The sequence below is a fragment of the Felis catus genome, chromosome F2 (assembly GCF_018350175.1).
Source record: "Felis catus isolate Fca126 chromosome F2, F.catus_Fca126_mat1.0, whole genome shotgun sequence".
NCBI lineage: Eukaryota > Metazoa > Chordata > Mammalia > Carnivora > Felidae > Felis > Felis catus.
Genome location: NC_058385.1, coordinates 36,516,769 through 36,539,731, shown reverse-complemented (window position 1 = coordinate 36,539,731; position 22,963 = coordinate 36,516,769). Strand labels below are relative to the sequence as shown.

At 36.6% G+C, this 22,963-nt stretch overlaps 1 long non-coding RNA gene across 1 annotated transcript in view; it reads left to right on the top strand.

Moving 5' to 3' along the window:
- LOC123383212 overlaps nucleotides 1-22,963 on the top strand; it is a 109,536-nt gene that overhangs the window by 17,406 nt on the left and 69,167 nt on the right. Inside the window, exon 2 of the long non-coding RNA XR_006592719.1 lies at nucleotides 20,960-21,026. This is a non-coding gene — a long non-coding RNA (uncharacterized LOC123383212). The remainder of the gene's footprint in view (nucleotides 1-20,959; nucleotides 21,027-22,963) is intronic.

Genomic DNA, 22,963 nt, shown 5'->3' with positions numbered 1-22,963 from the left:
TTGGTCCTGGGGGCGGGGGGGGGCGGTAATAATTCTCCATCACTGCCCTCTGAGCCTAGACGAGTTCTCAAAATCCTGAACATCCTTCTGAACATGGTATTCTCAGCACTCTCTATCCATTAGCGAGACGGGCTGGCCTGCAGGAAGAAACCTGAGTGCCGTCCCCACAGAGCCCATTCTCCTGTCTGTTCCGTTTGTGCCCTCACTCTTGAGAAAAGAATGCAAAAGGACACTAGAGATGTGTACATATTTGGACTTAACCTTTGTTCTTTATTATAAAGATATTAACCTCAGCATGGAATGCTTTACATTTCAAATACTTGTATCATTTGTCTTTAGAGCTAACGGGAATTGATTTGGGACTTCCAATGAGGCGCAAGTTGAGAGGAATTTTAACTTTTTTCTACCAAATTAGAAAGCAGGCCAGTGACACTGATTACTTAAGAGGATTTCAAGGGTTCTTATATCTTCTAACCTCTTTAACGGCTGGGCCACTTCTCCAGACTCTGTGCTGTCATGGTTTCCTGTGCCATTAAAAATACAATAAAAATATCGTGAATGACTTACTGCATCCAGCAATTTCCAGGTGTTTTCTTCTTGATCTATGTGGCCTGTTTTAGTAATGCTCTTGAGAGATTTTTCAAAAACTAATGTCAGAGTACTCTTGCGGAAAACTGATTGTTCCCTATAGAAAAGCTGGAAGGCAAAGAGAAAAATAATATTGCTCCTGTGTACAATATCAAAAAACCTAGGCATAGAAAGTCTACATTTTTTTGCCAGGGGTTTACTTGTTGTAGGTTGCCTGGAAGTGGCAAAATATGATTTATGACAGCCGTGTGATGTATATTCTTCCTGTCTTTCCTCGTAGCAATTGCTTTCTTCCGCCTTAGTATGCTTCACACTTCATACCCCACAACCCCCCGCATGTGCTGAGAGAGGAGAAAGAGGATTTCGTGTCCAATCCAGGAAGGGATAGATGATTCTACAGCTGCTTTTACTTTATTCTCTGGGCGAACGATATCCAGACTAAGACACAAATGAAACTAAGAAAAGGAAATATCTATACTCTGTTTGAAATGATGCCAAAAGAGGAACGATCGTTGGTACTTCTCAGGAAGAGAAAGGAAAACATTTTTGTTCTTACCCGAAATTGCTTGCAAGAGTATACACTTGGTTTCAGCTGCTAGAAAAGGGGATGTTCCTTTATTGACATAACTTGGGGAAAAAGTGCTGAGCCAGTTCATTATTTGTTGATTTCAGCTTTCATGTTCTAATTTGGGATCCACCGCAAGATACACAGCGGTACTCTTAGCTTCATTAATCGTAATAGAAGAGTTAATCATTTCGGTAATATTCTGTCTAATGAAATACGTGATCTCCTCTTGTGAAAACAGAGTGTATGTTGGTTGGAAATGTTCATTCTTGTGATCTCAGCCACCATATATCAAAGGGCATCCAAGGACACTTACTAGAGTAAGACATGGGGGATGTATAGAAAAGGAAGATGACCTAAAGGGACAACTGAGGCTAATGTGGGAGGGGCCCTGAATGAGGAATGAAGGTGAAAATAAGCAGAAACTTTAGACCTGACTCGATGAGCTCTTTTCTATGTCTTTCTAAGTGATACTAAAAATAACTCTTGTTCTTTGCTTTCATTACAAATATCTTGAGGAAGTGAAAATAATGTAAATACTGTTTATGTAGAATAATTGTAGCATGATACTGGTTTTTATTATTAGGTGTTCCTAATAGACTCCGTGTCATTTTTGATCAGTTTTGATACGGAGTGTTGAAATTTGACACTTGCATTAAGGTATGCTGAGTCCTGTAAACTCTAGATCCCAGTGATTATTAGCAAAACAAAGGTCTATTTCTCAAGTAGGTCGCAGTTGGTGCAGGTCAGCAGGAAAGCAATTTCTCAGTCTTTGACTTAAAGGTGAACAGAAGAGAGAAAGAACATGAGTGATCTCACAAGAGGGTTTAGGAGCCAGGTCCTGCATATCTGACTTGAAGCCACACTCTTTCCCAGTACTCCGTCACGTGGAACCATCTAAGTCCAGGGAGACTGGGATATGTCCTTGAGCAGTGTGCCCCCCCAAAGGGAGGACCCAATACTAGTCTGCCACAGCTCGTTCTACAAGGTGAGCCACTGAAAAGTAAACTATTTTATGACTGCATGCTGGGTTTGGCTTATCACAGAAGCCTTTGCATTTAGCCATCTGTGTTGCATTACAACGTATGTTAAAATGACATTTTTTTCCCCTTATTTTGTTGTTTATCTGGATTTGCATGAGAAGAGATTATATGTTTAAATCTCACATTTCTTCCTACTCTTTGAGGAGTTGCCCTTTGGAGAATTCTGCATTTGTGTTTACCAGAAATACCATTACTTTGGCAACAATGCAATTCAATATTATATCTATCTATATCTATATATATCTATATCTATATCTATATCTGTATCTATATCTATATCTATATCTATATATCTATATCATCTATATCTATATCATCTATATCTATATCATCTATATCTATATCTATATATCTATATCTATATATCTATATCTATATCATCTATATCTATATCATATCTATATATCTATATCTATATATCTATATCTATATCTATATCATCTATATCTATATATATCATCTATATCCATATCTATATCTATCTATCTATATATATATCTAGATCTAGATACATAGCCATACTATTATTCTCTACTCTGAAAGTGGTTTTCCCACAATTACTGCACTGCAAACCAAAGTTGTCAGAGCTGTGACTTTATTCCCAGATGTACCGCCTTTCACTCTCAGTAAGAATCTTATTGTCCAGACCATTTCGCAAAAAACATTAAGATACAATTACAGCTCCAAAGATCAATTTCTTTTTTATATTTTTATGTCTTCTAATTTCTGTTTTAAAAGGTGTATATGCCCACTTCTGTTAATTTTCAATCTGCTAGTTATCTTCCAGTCTCATGCTTTCTTTCTGACCCTTAATATTAAGCCTGGTTTCGTGAAACTCCAGCTTGAACAGAAATATAGATTAAAATCTTTTGTAGTAATTCATATGTTGTTAATGGTAAAATAGGTGTATCTAAAGTCCGCACGGGCCTAATTTTTCTAATTTGAATTATATTGGAATGTCACTGAGAACCTCCATGGACTCACATGTAAACTTAAGAGAAATAACTTCCTAATTTACCTGTTCCATAACAACAAATGTCCTTTTGATTGCTCAGTTTTTTTAATTTATGTTTTTAATTCCGGTAAAATGACCATATAGTGTTGTATTAGTTTCAAGTATACAAGAGTGACTCAACAATTCTATACATTACTTAGTACTCATCATGGTAAGTGTAGACTTGGTCCTCCTTATTTTACCCATCCCCCTACTCCCCGCCCCTCTGGCAAAAACCAGTTTGTTCTCTATATTTAAGAGTTTGGGGCTTTTTGTCTATTTGTATTTTGGTCATTTGTTTTGTTTTTTTAAATTGAACAGATTTTCTGGGGCGCCTGGGTGGCGCAGTCGGTTAAGCGTCCGACTTCAGCCAGGTCACGATCTCGCGGTCCGGGGGTTCGAGCCCCGCGTAGGGCTCTGGGCTGATGGCTCAGAGCCTGGAGCCTGTTTCCGATTCTGTGTCTCCCTCTCTCTCTGCCCCTCCCCCGTCCATGCTCTGTCTCTCTCTGTCCCAAAAATAAATAAACGTTGAAAAAAAAATTTAAATTGCACAGATTTTCTTACACTGAGTGTTCTTAAAATGCAGTTTTGCTTTATTGACAGGATTTCAACTGTTGTAGCAAAAACAAATTCATTTGCAATCTCTGACAAGAATAATTTGACATTCATGTATATAATATCATCTAAAATTTGAGTCCAGAATATAGGGGCATATGGACAATAGACTTAATATTGACTTTTGATTTATTTTACCTGAACTTGAATGCTAATTTCCTTATAGTCCTGAGGAAGGGGAATTCATTTCTTTCAGTTGAAGTTTCCTCTTCTGCCAAGTTGGAATAAAACCTGTATCGCAGTGTCTTTGTAACAATTTAATGAAGTAAAGTAATGGCTTTCAACTTTTTAAAAATTGTGATCTGTATGATAAAAATACTTTAACATTTGGAACATATACAATGTGTGTATAAAAATATAAAAACTAAAATTTCCCAGAATGAGGGGCACCTGAGTGGTTCAGTTGGTTGAGTGGCCAACTCTTGATTTCTGCTCAGGTCATGATCTCACAGGTTCCTGAGTTGGAGATCAGATCGGCTCTGCACTGACAGTGTGGAGCCTGCTGGGGATTCTCTCCCTTTCTCTGCCCGTCCCCCGCTCACATTGTCTGTCTCTCTCAAAATACACTTTAAAAAATTTCGTAGAATGATACTTACACAACTTTACACAATAAAGGTATTTTACTGTATCAAAATGCTAATTTGAATTTACATTAAAATGTAAATGTTACATGATCTGACTTCTTGAACAATAATGGGTAAAGATTTAAAATTTTAATAATACCATGGTACTCTAACTTTTTGCCTGAAAATTGGCTTTGTTGGTAAGGCTAAGTAAGACTGGATATCAAATAATATGCAGCTTTTCAATGATATCAACACTATGCTGATTTCTATGTATGGTTTTTAGACAATTCTGGAAATTAAAAATTGTTTTGTCCTTTATTATTTATATAATGGTCTAAAACTTCTTCAATTTCAGGCCACAGATGTGGCCCATATTACATATATTGAAATTCTGGGCACATTTACATATTTACTTCCCTCTTCATTTATTAAAAGTGGCCTCTTTCAAGTCTTAGAAACTGATGAGAATTTCTCTAGAGAGCCCAAATCATGGGGCAATTAGCATGTTTTTTTTTAATATGACTCTATAATTTATTCTTAGAGTAGATATTAACATTTTCCAGAGAGATTAAAAGCCACTCTCTTGGTGAGAGTTTGAGGTCTATGTCGGTTAGTGTTGTTGTAATAAAGTTAGGTAAAAATTGGTAGGGATAGATTGCAGAAAACTTTGCAAACCTTGTAGAGAAAATTGAACTTGTTTTAGGAAGCAGAGAAAATCTTGGGATAGGGAAACAGTAGGGGAAGAGGAGAGTCTTAGGTCATTTTGTCAAGCAAATACTCAAAAAATCATGGACAGAGAAAAGATATGCCAGGCAGGCTGTTATGAATAAATATTCAGTGCAAATATAAGCATGTATTGGTAAGGACTCAGATTAGGTGGTGGTGAAGTGATGCAAGGAAAAAGGAAAACATTTAAACATATACATATTTGTCTTTTTTTTTTTTAAGCAGAAGAGCTTGATATATCTAGGTAATTTCCCTTTTTTCTCCATGAAAAAATGAATTCTGCACATATCCAAATTTTCTATCCTGGAAGAGTGGCATAATGGTGGTAATAACAAAAGAAACATATACAGAAAGGAGCTGGTCTTTGAAGGAAGATACTATGTGTGCCCATGTAGATTCTAACATGCTTCTGGAGTTGAGAACAATGTATTAAAGCAAGTCTGTAATACAGATTTAGATACTTAACCTAAGTTAAATAAGCAATATGTCAAAAATCAAGGAGAAAAAAATGGCTAAGAATACAAAGGGTTTGCCTTGGGAGATAATATCCTTTTACTGGAAGAGCTTAAATGGAATGCTGACCACTTTATAAAGTAAGGAACCCTTTGCTTTGTAAAAGAATCTATGAAAGTTACATAGAAGATTGAATGAACTGAGATCCTTTCTTCTGGTTATTTGCAGTCTAAGCTTGAGAATAATCATACCCATGAGAAGCTGTTCTGGACAGGCAGACTAATGAAGAGTTCCTTCCCTGCTTGATAAGTTTTGTCCAAAAATCCTGGGCTTAGTAACAAGTGAAAGATGAAGATAGATGGAGGCCTTCCCTTTATTCTTGGAGCTAATCTGAACATCAGACTGTTGCCTACTAATCTGATCCCAAGCACATAATGATGGGCCCAGCTTCCAGGAGACTGTCTGCCTTCAGAGTAGTATGGTGACTTATGTGAAGCCTCATATCTTTAACCACATTGTTAGGGTGAAGGAGAATGTGGCTGGGAAGCACTTGCCTCGTGTCCTCCAGCCATTTACCTGGGGTTGAGCTCTCATTCCAATTTGTCACAGTTTTTCTTTAGACTTCTTAGGTGCTATAAAAACCAATCCCAGAGTAACCCTAACTTTGTCATACCCTTTAAGACTTAGCACCATAGACAGTTTGTCCTTTTCTAGATTGGAGGAATAAAGTGGGGGAAAGTGGCTATCCATGTTTCTATGACGTGTATTTCTTGTACTCTTTCCTGATGTGGATTTCATGTCAATCCATCCTCCTCCTTATCCTGATGGAGGCTTGTTAAAATAGGTTTCTTTTTCAAGAAGGAACTAAATCTAAAGTGTGATTTTACAGGGGTATCCAGATGCATGAATACGGGAACACTGGTTGAAATGAATAGTTATGGAACAGACTTGATGCAGGCTGCTTTCATCAGATATTTTAGTCATGAATGCATCTTGCCAAAATGGGACTGAAGTAAAGATGACAGCTCAGGACTAAAGGTTCATATTTGGCAGATATCCACCTAAATATAATGATTGAAGTAGCAGAATGGAATGTTCCTTTAAGGGTAAGATGCTTGGCACATGCACAGAAGAAACAGATGGAGGTGAAGGAAATAGGAAGAGCCAATGGAGTCAAATCCCCTAAAATGCTCCAGGATGATGAGAACAAAGGACAACAGTTTGGTAATTTATTCATATAGAAAAGAGCTATGAGTGGTTGCATGTTGCAAGAAGGGAGACCGTGGATAGAGAGAAATAGAAAATGCTGAAGGAGATAAGTAGGAAATAGGGTCTGGAGAATGTGGGCAAGGGTGAGGTCCAGAGTACTGGGGCAGGAATGAGATTAAGATAGTAAGACAAGTGGGGCTCCTGGGCAGCTCAGTCAGTTAAGCAGCCAACTTCGGCTCACATCATGATCTCATGGTTCATGAGTCTGAGCCCTGGGTCAGGCTCTGTACTTGACAGCTCAGAGCCTGGAGCCTTCTTGGGATTCTGTCTCTCTCTCTCTCTCTCTCTCTCTCTCTCTCTCTCTCTCTCTCTCTCAAAAATAAACAAACATTAAAATTTTTTTTTTAAAAAGATAGTAAGACAAGTGCCTAAAGGAATATGAGGGGGATAGATACGGGAAGAGTGATGTGCTGCCATAAAAGAAAATGAATTCTATTTGGATAATTGATGGCAGGTCTTCATGTGAAAAAATACTGGACTTGAGTTTTAGGGAATATGCTGAAGTAGATAGACCCATGTCTTGTCTCCAGAGACCCTTGCAAAATGGGTAATCCATAAATGTCTTTCTGGTAAAGTATGACTTAAAAAGCTGTAAATTATTTGTTGGACCTTTAATGTCAAATTTCGATCCTAAAATTCTTGAAATCCCCATTGTACATTGAGAATGGCCCTCCATTTATGTACTATTATTTGTGTTATAATTTGAACTACTTGCTACCTACTTCTTCATTCAAACCATCATCTGAACTTATAAAGAAGTAACATTTTGTTGTCTTCCCTGCTAATAAGCAATGAGGCAGTGTGTTATAAATCTAGTGCTGCTGGCATTAGTCATCCCAGCACTATTATAATTAAATATGTCTTGTGCCACAGTTGAATTGGAATAGAATTGCAAAAAGCCACTATTGAATTAGAAGCAACACCGGTTTCTGTCCCTTCATTATGTAAATCTAAGTTTCAAGAAGATGTCTGAACAGCGGGAGCTGTCAGGCCACCTGCAATTACCTGCCATAGAGTCTATCTCTGCCACTAGCAAGAGCTTCTTTCTCTGCAGGTGCTATAAGTTCCTCAGGGGGAAATTTATTATCAGGTAAAGAAAATGTATACATGTTTTATCACTCAGACGTTTTCAGAAGAATTTTAAAATAAAATTTTCTTTCAGTCTTTGTATATTTCTCTTTACGGAGATCTTCCACGAGTGTTAATTGAGCCCCTACTGTATGAAAGGGATGATATACAATAGGTATAAAATAATGCCTTGTATTTATATAGTTCTTTAAAATCGTCTGAAAACTCCCATAGATAATATCTCCTCTGGGCTTCAAAACAATTATGTAAGGAGCATAGGACAGATATAACTATGTATGATAGCTGAGGAAATTGAAATTCATAGTTGTTAATCTTAACTCTTTCTTCCTCACCTTATATACTTTCATTAAAATACCAGTGATACAGCCTCACAAATTCCTATATTTTAAAGCCTGAGGAATTTCAACTGCTTATGTGGAAACTTCCTAATATTTCACTTGGGACTCCAATTGTTTGTTGACTGTATAAATAAATTATTAGCTTAAGAGTGAAGCAATTATCCTAGACAGGAATTTTTTTAAACAATGACTTTCTGTGAGATATTTTCTGTTCTAATAGAGCATATCATCTTGACAGATTAGAAAATAAATAAATAAAAAAAAAACAACCTAAAAGATAATTCTGGATAATGTCTGAAATACGGGGAGGATAATTAGTAAGATTAATTTTACATCGGTTTAATCATCTATAACAAAGGCCAATTAGCTATTCAAGAGAAATTTCCACAATTTGGATTATGCCACAGGAATTTAAATCTGTGCTGGGATGAGAATCACTTCATATCCTGCCTTCTGCTGCTTCCATAATCTATGAAGGTATTGGCCTGAGTATATGATAGACCTCTGCATACAGCAGTCTGGGAAGCAGTTGAGGTGAGAGAAAGAGACTTGAGAAAGAAAATTAATACTTAAGAGGTCACAAATCCAAGAAATCACATAAAGGCACATAAAAAGCTCAGGTGTAATCTAGAGTTGACATGAAGGGTCCGCTCTGGTTGGAATGTTTCTCAGGTAGTTGTTCTCATGCTTGCTATGTCCAAGGTAGGTAGGCTGAATGACAGAATTGACTTGTGAAAGCTGATAATGTGCGTTTCTTCTCTATTCTGTGTTTGATGAGGTCAGGTTTTTAGCTTTTAACCATGGTGGGAGTATTTACAGTCTAGAAATTGGTAATTATTGCAAATCAGACTCCGTCTCCATGCCTGCTACTCTTTTCCCCACAGAGCCAGTTTGTAAACACCAGAATATCAGTCTACTACCTCAGTTCAAGAATTTTGTGCAATGTGAAGCAGATCACAGCCAACATACTGGGAACTGGGGCTCAGGTTCACATTCTTGTCAGGAGAGTGGGGTACAGTTGTGAGAAGTAGAGACTGGTAACAGCCAACTTGTAAAGGCTTGAGCCAACAAAGGGTTTGTAAGGCAGGAACTATGGACTTGACGTGCACCTCTGGGGTTTGGAGGAGGCTGAAGCATAGTGGACATGTTGATATTCAGAAGGCATATCTATAATGACACTAGTCTGGAATGTAAACCTAGTCTAGAACCAATGCTTTAGTTAATGAAGGTTTTCTAATATGCTTCCAGTCATTGTCAAGATTGGCTTAGGAAAGAACGGGGCTCATGTTCATGGTTGAGACATTAATAAAAAGATATACATTCTATGTAATTTATATAGGTTGCTTAAATCATTACAACAATCTTTCAAAGGTTGGTAGGGTTATTCAGATTTTGTTGGGTAGAAAGAGCCTCCCAGTGACAGGACTTTCTTCAACGTTTATTTATTTTGGGGACAGAGAGAGACAGAGCATGAACGGGGGAGGGGCAGAGAGAGAGGGAGACACAGAATCGGAAGCAGGCTCCAGGCTCTGAGCCATCAGCCCAGAGCCCGACGCGGGGCTCGAACTCACTGACCGCGAGATCGTGACCTGGCTGAAGTCGGACGCTTAACCGACTGCGCCACCCAGGCGCCCCGACAGGACTTTCTTCAAATCACCCTGCTGGCAAATGGCAAGCTTGATTTGGCATAGTGATCTTCTTGGCATTTTCTTGCTGTGCCAGATTGTGGTAATGGAGTTAGGGACCAAGTGCCATTAGTACCCCAAAGATGAATCAGTTCTGTTTATGTAGGGGTTTATTCTATAGATGAGGATTTATTTGTGGAGGATGGCTCCAAGTTGGTAGGGCTGTTGGTGAGAGATCATTAAAGACCATGTAATTCTATGGGTCAGATGAGAATTGATGAGATCCTGTTAGGATATTGTAGAAGGAATGTGAGAAAGGCACATATTCAAAAGATGTAACAGGATATGGGATTAGATTGATTTGAGGGTGATAAAGAGGGGGACACTCTTTATAATGATTCTGATTATACACATGAAACTTCCTGTTGAAATACACTATCAGAATGTATTAACATTATGCATGTTTAGATTTTCTATAGATATTTACAGTCATTTTATGTTCAATCTCCTTTTTTCTACTCTGCCAATCTTTTGAATTAAGTGAGGGTCCTTCCATAGTATCTTGACCACCTTTCCCCCCTCACTGCTTCTCTCCTCTCCCTTTCCCTTTCTTTGTCAAGTCCAAATCTTGTTCTTCTGACAGTTTTGTACTCACCTTATATTTCCCTACTCTACAAAACTAAAGCCAAAAAGAATAGACCTATTCCCATTGGTTTTATTTTAATGAGAGTTTTCTATTACAGAATAAATACACACCATATTTAACACTCAGAATAACAAAAAAAATATTCGTTGAACTCTTCCTCTGTGACTCAGTAGATGCTATTATTACCTGCTTTGCAGAATTTAAACCAAGGCATGGAATGTTTAGCACAGTAATGTGCCCAGAGTCACATAGCTAGTAAGTGGTGACATGAATATCAAACCTGGATTTGACTCCAGGCTTACGCTTTAACCACTGTGCATGTATGTTATCCTCTATTCAACAACAGTAGGTTGGAGCAAGTGTTCTGCTGGTGTGGCATACAGAATCTACACTCGAAAAGTTTCTTAATAGATCATGGAAACCTACACGAGAGTCTGGATTTTTCTCTTGAGTGCCCAAATAGGGTAAGACACCTTGCTTTAAATAATTATAGAAGACTTTTATCATTCTAATCATATTTCTATAGACTTTGCAGTTTTACTTCTGCTTGGAACTGTTAAGTTAGATTTCTTTTTTCAACTCTTTCCATTAATACTATTGGAGTTATTTTTAAAACTGACCCACGAAGAGAATTATTCAGGAGCCACAAATCTGTTTTTCTACCATCATTTTCACACGTGCATCAGAGACCATCTGTTCGAATGTGCATTGTTAGTTTTCATTCATTTTGTTTTTTAATTTATGGTCTTGACATAGGTATAATTTTGTGCAATGCCCTGTGAAGGGTGGGCCTTTTTAAAAGACAATTATCAGAGAAATTAAAGATAATAAATTTTAGAGAACAAAACCGTAAGGAAACTCCAGCTTGTTTAGAATGTCTGCAGTGGTTATATTATACATTTTATTGTCAAGCACACCTCTAACATTGTAGCAACTTTAGTAGGGGTAATCATTGGGCTTCTAAAAAGCAAAAGGGCATTTAAATATGGAGATTAATGTTGCTAGAGAGATAAGATTCGAAGTATTTTGTGAATCCTACATTAACCTATCTAGATAAATCTTGTTTTCCTTCCTGGAAGTACTATAGGTATTAAACTGAGGATTAATAAACATTACCATCAAAATTATTAATTTCTTTCTCCTATACAAAATCTTCTTAGTTTTCTCTGCTAACAAGTTATAAATAGGTCATATGTATATATCACCAAGTGTATCTATATATCTGTATACATATAAAGATATGTATCACTGAATACATAAAATACATAATGTAATTATATATGTATATGTACATGTATGTATGCATTTTAATTTTTTTAATGTTTATTTATTTTTGAGGGACAGAGAGAGGCGGAGTGCAAGTGAGGGAGGGGCAGAGAGAGAGGGAGACACAGAATCTGAAGCAGGCTCCAGGCTCTGAGCTGTCAGCACAGAGCCTGACACAGGGCTGGAACTCACAGACTGCGAGATCATGACCTAAACTGAAGTCGGATGCTTAAACGACTGAGCCACCCAAGTGCCCCTGTATGTACGCACTTTTAATGACTGTGTTCAATTACCATCTGTACAAATGACAATAGCAGAAAGCTTGCCTCTCTCAGGTCAGTACTAAAATGAGCAATTAGTTTTAGGTGGATTTTCTGAGCAGAAAGAAATACAATGAATGGGACTTCTTCACAGACTATTGTTTAAAACTCAGTGAAACCCTGGATCTAGAAATAGTTGCCCATTTCATTTAGGTGTCACACCTGATTAGTGAAATCAATAAACAGGGGAAATAGAATTTCACCTGCAGCAGCCATTTTTGTTTTTCTACACATTTTTCCCTAAAATTTCAATATCGGAAACCACAAAAATTCAAAGCCAAAGAAGCTATGTCCATAAAATACCTGTAACTCTTGAGAATAATTCTGCCTACTGCATTTTGTACTTCTAAAGAGATTTTTTTTGCCCCCAAATCCTGCTTGCTGAAGCACAAATGGAGAGTCTCATCTTTCATAGATAATGCATGTCCAGTACTGTATATAGTTTTAGCTATATTGCAATATCTTTTAATTCAAAAGGTTTTAAATTGCCTGCTATCTTTCAATGAGGACTGTTTTGGTACATTTCCCATTCTGATCCTGTTAAAACAGCTTGCTAGTTACCAGAATTTTTGCCAAGCGTCAGCATGTTGCTATCGTGTTTCTCTTTGTGTAGCCATCTTTCCTCTAATCAACTTATTGCTAAAACACTTTATATGCATACTCAAATTAATTCAAGTCCAGGCCTATGTTAGGATCCTATCATATAATTGCCAAAAAGTAGCAGAGCTGGGTACGATTTGCTCCTTGCTAAATAATTAGACCATGTCAATGATTTAAGACCTAACTATTGGAGGAAGGCGGTCTTAATGAATGAGTCTATTATTTTAAGAAGATTTAGCAATCATGCATTTTCTAATATTGATTTCCACTAAATTCTATCTTGAAATTAATGAGATTGATAATAAAACCTTTCATTCAGTTCTATCATAATATATTTAATGAATAAATTGGCTGCATGTGTAGCCCCACAACCAGCTTCATTTAGGAACAAATGGAATAATATAATAGAAGATGTAATAATTGCAATTAAAAAAAAAACACAGGTGTGGCTGAGCTCAGGAATCAGTTAATCAAATATGAAGACAGGGGAAGCATGGCATGCTACAGATCGGTTAACGTCATTTTCATATTATTTAGCGTTTCTCTTTGGATTATATTTTCTTACTTTATATGGTAGAGTTTAATTTACCTATTACTGTGGACTGCCATCCATGAGTGGGTCCTTAAAGAAAAATGCTACAATAAAATGAGTAAGATAAAAAATGTGGCCATCCATATTTGAATATGTGGGCATGACACATTAGATGAAAAACTGCCACTCTGAGCTACTTGAGAAAATATATGCACAGGGTCAATTTCGATGAAGAGGTAAAAACTGAAAAGGAGTTATTTTCCCCACTGACTTCCATCTACTAAAAACTAATTGATTTCTAGTCCTTTGGACGCCTTGCTAAAATGCTTCAATTTATAGTATAGTATCTCATTAGTATTTCAGATTGAGAGTTTATCTACAGTCCACCTTCTTTCTTTGGGAAAATTAACTCATTCAATTATAAGATCAATGAATTTAAATAAATCTCATAGTATTCACAATCTTCATGTCTTTTTTTTTAATCCAATTCAAGGGCAGCATTTAATATTTTTTAAATAATAGCTTTACTGAGATTTCATATACCATAAAATTCAGTTTTTAGCAGCGTACAATTCAGTAGTTTTTAGCATATTCACAAAGTTGTGCAACCATCACCACTATCTAATTTCAGAACCTTTTCATTACCTCAAAAGAAACCTAGTACACTTTAGCAGACACCGTCACCACCTCTCCTCCTAGCCCCTGTCAACCACTAATCTATTTTTGTTGCTACAGATTCGCCTAATATGGGCATATTATGTGAATAAATACACAATATGTGGTCCTTTGTGGCTGACTTTTTTCACTTAATGTTTTCGAGGTCGTAGAATGAATCAGCATTTTGTTCCTTTTTTGTTGCTGAATCGTATTCCATTGTAGTATATACAAACTACATTTTATTTTATAAGTTTTAATTTAAATTCCAAGGGGCGCCTGGGTGGCTCAGTCGGTTGGGCGTCCGACTTCAGCCCAGGTCACGATCTCGCGGTCAGCGAGTTCGAGCCCCACGTCAGGCTCTGGGCTGATGGCTCAGAGCCTGGAGCCTGCTTCCGATTCTGTGTCTGCCTCTCTCTCTGCCCCTCCCCCGTTCATGCTCTGTCTCTCTCTGTCTCAAAAATAAATAAACGTTTTAAAAAAATTTTAAATTCCAGTTGACACACAGCGCAGTATTAGTTTCAGGTGTTCAATACAGTGATTCATCACTTCCATACGATACCTGGTGCTCATCTCAAGTTCTCTTCTGAATCTCCTCATCCACCTCCTCTCTGGTAGCCATCAGTTTGCTCTTCATAGTCAAGAGAATTTCTTGGTTTGCCTCCCTCTCTCCTTTTTTTTCCTCCTTTGCTTGCTTGTTTTGTTTCTTAAATTCCACATATGAGTGAAATCATATGGCATTTGTCTTCCTCTATTTCACTTAACATAATACTCTCTACCTCCATCCACATTGTTGCAAATGGTAAGATCTCCTCTTCTACAGGGCTGAGTATTATATATACAATGCCACCCATTCATCAGTCCATGGACACTTGGGAGGCTTCCATAATTTAACTATTGTAGATATTGCTGCTATAAACATCGGGGTACATGTATCCCTTCAAATCAATATTTTTGTCTTTAGGTAAATACGTAGTAGTACAATTGCTGGATCATTGGGTAGTTCTATTTTTAACTTTTGAGGAAACTCCACACTGTTTTCCAGAATGGCTGCACCAGTTTCCATTGCCATCAGCAGTGCAAGTGGGTTCCCCTTTCTCCACATCCCCACCAAAACCTGTTGTTTCTTGTGTTGTTTATTTTAGCCATCCTGACAGGTGTGAGGTGATATCTCATTGTAGTTTTTATTTGCATTTCCCTGATGATGAGTGATATGGAGCATCTTTTCATGTGTCTGTTAGTCATCTGGATGTCTTCTTTGGAAAAGTGTCTGTATATGTCATCTGCCCATTTTTTTAATGGCATTATTCTTTTTTGGGGGGGTGTTGAATTGGATAAGTTCTTTACAGATTTCTGATACTAACCCTTTATCTGATATGTCATTTGCAGATATCTTCTCCTATTCCATAGGTTGCCTTTTAGTTTCCTTGATTGTTTCCTTTGCTATATAGTAGCTTTTCATTTTGAAGTCCCAACAGTTTATTTTTGCTTTTGTTTCCCTTTTCTCGGGAGACCTATCTAATAAGAAGTTGCTATAGCCAGTGTCAAAGAGGTTACTGCCTGTTTTCTCCTCTACAGTTTTTACGGTTTAAAGTTTCCCATTTAGAGCTTTTATCTATTTTAAATTTATTTTTGTGTTTAGTGTAAGAAAGTGGTCTGGTTTCATTCTTTTGTACGCTGCTGTCCAGTTTTCCCAACACCATTTGTTGAAGGGAGTATCTTTTTTCCATTGGATATTCTTTTTTGCTTTGTCAAAGATTGACTATACAATCTCCATATGTTCTTGTGCCTTCCATATAGCAGTTCCTTAAATAGTTTTTGAATGCATAAATGACTAATTAAATAAAATATTTCCCACTCTCAAAGAACTTTGCATTTATTATGGGAAATGGGACAAGACAAAAAACAGCCATAATAAAATTAAGAGCAAGACCAGCGTCAGAAGATATGCAAACAAAATGCTGTCGTCAATGAGTAGATTTGAAAGAGAATGTATGCATAACACACGTGGTTGAAAGATTAAGACACGAAAGTCTCATTCTTATTATTTTATACATAGATGATACACTTTTCATATAGTTCAAAAGTATCCTATCAAAATCCCTGTTTTTCTTAAAAAAATATCCAATAAATGGTAAAAGGCAATAAAACTCTCTTCTTCTGATTTCGAAGAAACTTAATTGTAGGCACCAAAAATTTAGTAGGGAATTCTAGCCTTCCTACCCAAAGTATCTCTATTGCCTTCTGTATTGCTTCTTTTGAGGTTCTGGTGTGCTTGCTACAAGACTGGAGTTGAATAAGGCATAGGTTTAAATTTTATTGTGGATTCTAGACTTCTTCCCTTTCCTCTCCAGAAGTCATATTACATGGGCCCAGCTGAATCGCCCACACTTTGCGTCAGTACATTTTTTTTACAGTTAGTTTCCTTGGGTTATTCAGAGATTTATAGTTTGATTCCTGCCATTTCTGGCTTGAGGGAAAATTAGGCCTTAAACAGCTTATGTGTGTTCTTTCTGCATTCTTTCTATAATATAAGGAGTTTGGGAGAGAAACTCAGCAAAGGGGAAACAAAGCAACTTTGGTGACATAGTTAAACAAGAGGTTCCATAATGGGTTTAGAGTCAGATGATATGGGGGTTGAACGTGACTTTGCTATTTAATATATGTGCATGCTACACTAATTACACATATATTTTAAGATGTACTTCTTGTAACAACTTTGAGAGATATACATTTCAGCTCCATTTAATCAATGTATTTGAAACTCAGAAGTAAAGTAACCTGCCCAATTTTGTACAGCTACTAAGGATGCAATGAGGGGAAATTAAAAAAAAAAAGTCTTGTGAAACCATATTGGCTTTGTCATTAAGGCAAAGCATATCGCTTTCCTTTTGTATAATAAAATATAGTCTGGACCTTAGTACATTACTGACTCAGGATATTAGTTATGGCATCAAAGATTTTCAATTTCTACTATTTTTACAGAAAAAAAGCCATTTAGTCAGTAAATAATATTAATAATCTAAAGGGTATTGTCATTAAATATATTTATTTCTGTTTATGAGCAACACAAGATATTTTGCTTTATAATGTTTAAATAATTAGTGTGTATTTCATTTTCATGTAATGACTAAAACTATAGCATTTTATCGAAGCAAGTTACTCATTTTTTAATTAAGTGCATGATAATATTTATACCAATATTCAGAATGTTCCTATTAATATTCATATGTTATACTGTGATGTTTTATAATGTGAAGGTTGCTTTTTTCCTTCAGCTGAAGTTTCTGAGATTAATGATACAGTGATAGTGAAATTAGCCTATTAAAAGAGGTCAAATATAGTTAAGGGAAATATTCACATCTGCAACTGCGTATAACTCTTGCATTTTGTTTTTTTATGGTGATGTTAGAAGACCAATTATATATATAGGGATGTTAGGGACCAATTCTACTATTGTCAGAGGTAAGAAAAATGGCATTATGGTCTTCCCATATTAAAAGGAGAAAGATCCTTCAATAGGCATTGGAGTATTGAATTTAATCAACCCAAATCCATATTAAAGCAACGTGTGTGGGGAAGTGACGGGTGATGGTTAAAGTTAATGCTCTCTTCACCTGGAAATCTCAAGTGACAAACAACCATGTAGAAATACTGTTAGAAGTAGTCCAAAGAATAGTTAAACCAAAAAATATTTTCTCAGAGTGAATTAATTCCTTGAAGTGGGGGGGGGGGGGGAGGAAGAGAGTTAGGAACCTGAGAAATGTACTTTTCAATTACCAGTGTTGTGACTTTGGACAAATGACTTAACCTTTCTGTTATTTCCTCATCTCTAATGTGGTTTTAGAGTGAGTTTTGGAGCAAGAAAATATAAACTGTGTAAAGCCCCTCACTCAATGACTGACGTGCAAAGGACAAGTAGGGAATGATAGGTCTTAGGGAAGTCCAAACACTTTCATCTACCATCTATGATTGAATAGTGGTGAGGTTTTGTGAGATAATTTTCTCTGGAATGCTGTTCAGCTTGTTTCCTGCTGTAGAGTACGGTCTGGGCTTTGTTAGGCCAGTGTACACAAAAATAAAGCAAAGATGTAGTTTTCAGTAGCTTTGTATGGAAACTTTAGTTAATAGTAGGTTAATGTCACAAAAGGCAAAGACCTATTTTTTGTTTACTCTTTTGACTTCTGTGTGGATTTTGTGAGTGCAGTATTGACCACTAAATTTAGAACCCACCTCTGAAAGGAGAGGGGCATTAGAGACCAGATATACACTCTTATGTTCTTCTTATCCATTAGATGTATTGTTATCTTGAGGGGGAGGGGTTACTTACTAGCTTTATTGCTTTCCTTTAGAAATGGTACCTCAATTAAAAAAAAATAAGTCTAACTGGCTGAATCAAAAAAAAGTAAATAATTGGCTTGGGTAACTGAAAAGACTTGATGTTGAGCTGGCTTATTTTCTGCCTCTATGTGAGGACTCAAATTGCAACCCTCAGATTCAGTCTCTATTTGCAATCTTAAGTCCTGCTTTCTCTGGATCAAGGTTCCATAATTATTGGTAGTAGTTTACATATAGTTCCTGTTCCTTTGTCTAGATTTCCTGAGATACTCATTCTCTGAATTGCTACTTATCCACAGGGAGAGGTCAGTTAAATTCATTACTAGTTGGAGCACAGGCAGCATTAAATTCTGAGATAGAGTGTTGCCATAAAAGTGTCCTTGGAAAGAATAAGAAAACACTTCTACTTCTGTGAATTCTGGAGCAATTTTTCTTGTTTATCTTTTACTTTACTGATTAAATTTTCTGAGTGCTTCAGGCACATTTTAGTTTTCAACAGTTTTCTCAAAAGCTTTCCTGAGTTGATTTGGTTTCTTTCCATCTCAAGTTGTACTTGTGTTAGATTTTCATCACACATTTTACTTTTCACCGTAGGTTTATTACTTAATGGTATTCAATCTGCAAATTAAGATGGCTCCAAATTTTATGTGTTTTCTGTAGGAAGTTATTGTCACTATTAGGCTTTTCCTTTGCATATTCAGAAAATTATTCCCTTTTTGTTGTGTTTCACAATCTTTTCATGATTCTGTGATTTTTTTTCCCCTCTGTTGATCTATGTTCAAATGGTGCATAAAATTCTATTACCCTTCTTGTCTAGTAATTAGAGAAATTCTTTTCTGATATCATCTGGATGATAAAAACATTAGTTCATTTAATCAAGATACTATTATTTAATGGACAACTAAGAAATTTTAAAAATGCTGTCAGTTAACTAGCATACTATTTTCCTATTGCTTAGCACTATTATTCCTTTAATTAAAATGCTATCATGAGTTTAAATATATATTTTTAAAACTATACAATACAGTTTGCAAACTCCAAAGGAAAAGGTAAGAGAGATGAATAAGGAATTTCTACAACTCCTTCACATTCATTCATTCTCCTCTAAATCAATGTCATTTATATCTACTTTTTTTTCTCTGCATTTCACACTCTGCTCTAAAGAGAGTTGGTGATGCAGCACGTAAAAACTGTCCACTGTTGTCACAGAGTATGTTTTTCCAAATAGCTGTCACCTATGCTACAAGCTTTGATGCTAATATGTTCATGCTTTTACCAGGAGATGTTGACGGAAAGTTTTCAGACAATAGTGTGAATGTATATGTATGTGTGTGTGTATACACACACACACACACACACACACACACACACATATACATACAAACACATACATGCTCTCGCGTCAAGTGCCCTAATGGTAGGAAGGCTGAAAAGTTGAGGAGCTTCTGGAATGACTCCAGGCATAACCACCGGGTTCACACATTGATAAGTAATTTACAACTGCCCCAGAAGTGTCTCCCTGCAAACAAAAATTGTAAAATGCTATAAATTGTAGGATGAATTTTGAATTTCACAGATAGATTTTTAACCTGTGCATTCTAGAACTGATGAAATCTTATGGTAGCATATTGGTACTAACCAACCTAACCCGACTTAGAGTTAGCTCTACTAGGAAGATAAGAGACATGTGTGCCATCTTCTATTAAACTCAACTGTAAACACTTCCCTTCCACTAACCTGTGTAGTTTTTAGTTTAGTGGTGGAGTAAAGGCTTCACTTGGTTGTATTCCCTCCTTAGTTCAACTGTGGGAAAGAAGGCCTCTCCACGCAGTCAGAGATGAGTTAATAATCTATACACAGATAGTTGGGGCCAACTTTTCTCTACCCTAAGATTAGATGTGACTTCCCTCATGTCAGATCTCTTTTGTCTTTTACTCAGAATTTCATCTTGTACCTTCTCATGCTTGTTTCTTAATTTGAGCTAAATTTAAACTCTTAGGTTAAAAAAAAAAAAACTACTTAAAGATAGACAAGTGAGAGTGACCAGAGAAGTCATTTTGCTTATCTGTTTTCATTGTTCTAAAGAAATTTCCAGTTCAGAATCTGTTTGAAGTAAGGGAATAAAAATATGTTTTATGACCCATTTTATGTTATTTTTTTTTTATTTTTTATTTTTTTAAATTTTTTTTTCAATGTTTATTTTTGGGACAGAGAGAGACAGAGCATGAACGGGGGAGGGGCAGAGAGAGAGGGAGACACAGAATCGGAAGCAGGCTCCAGGCTCCGAGCCATCAGCCCAGAGCCCGACGTGGGGCTCGAACTCACGGACTCACCGCGAGATCGTGACCTGGCTGAAGTCGGACGCTTAACCGACTGCGCCACCCAGGCGCCGCTGTTATTTTAGAATGTACATGCACATGCCTTTTCTTTTCCTCAATGAAAGTGTTTTTGGCTAATTGCTTTTCATTAATGTCGTCAATCAAAACATCAGATGCTCTGCTGTTCACACATGAATCTGCTTGTAAAGTCAACAGTCATTCCACATATATCTGGCAAGTGTTTGGTGTGCGTGAAAAGGCTTCAGATCAGGCTTGCTTCAAGTACAATTGTCCCTTTTGTTTTCTTCTCCAACTTTCTATTGGTTATCATTTTTTTTTACATAACATGCAATATGCAATTATCCAAATGCAAAGAGATATTATACCTAATATGAAATATATTTTTGATTTCAGCATCCTCTGACTGGAGATTACTGTAATTACATGGAGAATCAAAGGGCAGAGTGACATTAGAAGTGGGGTAAGTTTGATGTTTTATCTACTGATTACTGTATCAAATTCACAAGGTCACCACCTGCAGAGTATTTTCTTCAAATAGTAAGTATGAGTCTAGTGAATATAGACCTTGAACTGTCTGTCATTAATAGCCATGCTTCTTTTTATTTAGAGGTTACCAAAAGGAATACCTAATTTTACTGATAGCAATGCACAGACTCTTTAAAGAATTCTTTAGTAGCAGGTCTAAGGAATATGTTTGTTCTTTAAAAGTAAGTAGGTTAATTCAGGAGGGAAAAAAAAAAAAAACCTTCCTTGGACATCAAGGAGATATGGTTGTGCCACTTGCTTACTACAGGAATTTCAGCAGTTATTTCCCCTCCCTAATAAAATTGTTCCTGTTTGCAAAAGGGAAGCAAAAATAATTATCTCCAACCTCACCCTAGAATGAAGGCAATGTGAGAGTAGGATCCTTGTCTGCTTTGTATACTCACCAACCAAGTACCTAGAACACTCATCTGGTGAATTAGTTGATGAAGAATGAACTTTGAGACATAGAGGAATTGTGATTATTCAAGTATTTTGCATGTAGCAAATGCTTAACTAGGATGACCATCTACCCCAATGGCTTGGGACTAAAAGCCATGCATCCCAGGAAACTTCTGTCTTTGGCAAATTAGAGCAGTGTTTCATCCTGTTACCTCAGTACAAGCTGGGTGTTGTGAAAACGGCAAAGGTGATTAAGACCTCATTTAAGTGGCCCAGTGCCCAGTAGTCGAGCCAAGAAAACAGATGTAGAAACAAGAAAGTTACAGTCTAACAAGGAAGTGTCTTAAGAGAAATTTAAATGAAGTACTGTGGAAGACGAGAGGAAAAGATAACTCATGTGGTTCAAGGTTATTGAGGAGAATCCTACAGAGAGCATGACATTGGACTGCTGCTTGAAGGCTGAGTAGAAGCAGGGTCTGTTGGTTGGTTGGCTATTTTGTCTCCTTCAGGCATAGGTATGATAGAGATGCATTGCCTTTAGCATTCCTAGCTGTTTCATTTAGATCATAGTACCCCTAATAGCCATCTCATGAGAAACATGACAAAAAAGAGGGAAAGTGTAGGAAAGTGATTTAGTTGCTTTTTGTCTTCTCAATCATGTTTAGCAAAATATATAGAGCAAATAAGCCTACAGTATTTGCCCTGGACACTTAGTTGGATAAGGGCAATATTGGATTTCAAACACCATTATTGCCGCTAAATAAAACAGGTAATTTTTCTATTGCAGGGGTTTTATGTTAGTTAAAATCAGCAACACTATTAAACTCTTAATATATTGTCAATTTGCATGTATAACAGAGAGAGTGACATTTAGATTTGGAATAAAAATGATTAAAAAGAGAAGGAACAGTAAAACATGGTGGCTATGTTGAGTTGACAGACAAAATACAAAATGCGAAGAAGGCAATGGAATATTTAAATGTGTGTTTCTCACATATGTGAATCAGTGCAATTCTTTTCAGCAGTTTCTTAGCTCCAGTCCCTTTTTGGATCATTTCTCTATTGAAGAGGTTTTAATGAGTGACCTACTTTGGGATCCCTTTCATTTAAAAAAGAAAGTATTTGCTGATGCCTTTTACAAATATCCCACATGGTTAATATCATACTGCAGTAGGAACCTGAGGGAGCATATGTGACCCAGAAAACTTTTAAATCAAGTCTGTTTAGAAATGATAGGCTGCAATGCCCAGTCTCTTCACTCCAATGGACTTTGCAAATAAAATGAAGGAATAGGGGTCTGAATAAATGCTAGTATTGCTGGGGAGGGAACACAAAGTCCCTTATAGACATTATTCAAGTTGTCATTTGGAAATCTTGTATCAGACTTCCTTCCTAATTTTAATGAGGTTCTTTCACTTTTTGTCTTCCTCTCATATCTATCTATATCTATTATCTATCTATATCTATATCTAT